The sequence below is a fragment of the Corylus avellana genome, chromosome ca5 (genome assembly GCF_901000735.1).
Source record: "Corylus avellana chromosome ca5, CavTom2PMs-1.0".
In the NCBI taxonomy this organism is placed as follows: domain Eukaryota; kingdom Viridiplantae; phylum Streptophyta; class Magnoliopsida; order Fagales; family Betulaceae; genus Corylus; species Corylus avellana.
The window spans coordinates 12,821,726-12,823,064 of NC_081545.1; positions in this window are offsets into that span (position 1 = coordinate 12,821,726).

Here is a 1,339-nt window from a genome sequence, read left to right on the forward strand (position 1 = left end):
TTGTAGTAATGTACATTAACCAAATTAAAATATCAGAAAACATTGCAAATAAAGTGACAAATTGAAAGATAAATAGGGTGGAAAGGTGGGCGGTATTTAACCGCCCTAATCGCCAACCTTCCTAACCGCTAAGTGCCTTAAAAGCGGTTAGTAAAAAACCATTAACCGCTATCTGCTATTACCTTAATAATAATAATAATAATAATAATAATAATACTTATAAGTTGATTAATTGACCATTAAATCATAATTTAAGTATTAATGTATTATCACTATAATTTATATGATTATATCATATGATCATTAAATCTTATGATTATATAATAATAAATTATACATCTATAATATTACATAAGTCATAAGTATATAAGTTCATACTGATACAATAATTAAGTACTTAGAGACTCAATTCCAATGTATGATATAAACTTATAAGTCCATAATCATATAATTATATAATAACAAACTTATAAGTACCTAGAGCCTAGCATTTTTCATGTTATAAATTATAATTATGCATATATGATATAGCGGATACAAGTAGGGGTGGGGCAAGGTCGCCCGCCCCTGCAAAAATCCTGGGAAAAAAAAAAAAAAAATTACACCCCAAATTTTTGAGGTTTTTTAAGCCCTCTTCCTCTTTCAGCCCCTACTATTTTTCTTTCTTCTTATTCATCTTTCTTCATTTGCTCAGAGAAAATAAAAAGAAAAGAAATATATAGCAGATCTTGAATGGAAATTCTAATTCTGATTTTCTTTTCTTCCTCTTCTTCTTCTTCTTTTCTTCTTCTTTTGGTTGGCTTCTCTCTTCTTCAATTGATTATTCTCAGACTTGCATTTGATTCAGTACTCTCTCAATACATTTTCTGGATGTGAGTTTGAAGAAGAAAGGTGAAAGGCTTTTGTTTAAATGTGAGAAATGGAAAATAAGGAGAAGATGCCGATAGGCGTGGGTCTCAAAGGTGATAGCTGGCGTGTGTCAATCCCAAAGCTATAACTAAATTTGTTACGGTTCTCACATGAGTAGTCTCTATGTAGTGCTCTATATTTACTTTTGGGAAAAATATAAAAAAAGCCCCCCAAACTATCAGCCGTTTTCGATTTAGCCCCTTAATGTTTCAAAAGTGATAAAGTAGCCCCCCAAACTACCAAACTATTGCATTTTGGCCACTCCGTTAGTCAAAACCGTCAGTTTGGACGAAAACTAAAAAACGACGTTGTTTCGTTGGGGGCTACTTTATCACTTTCTGAACATTAGGGGGCTAAAATGAAAACAGCTGGTAGTTTGGGGGGCTTTTTTATATTTTTCCCAATTTTTTTTTTTTTTTTTCATAAAAGG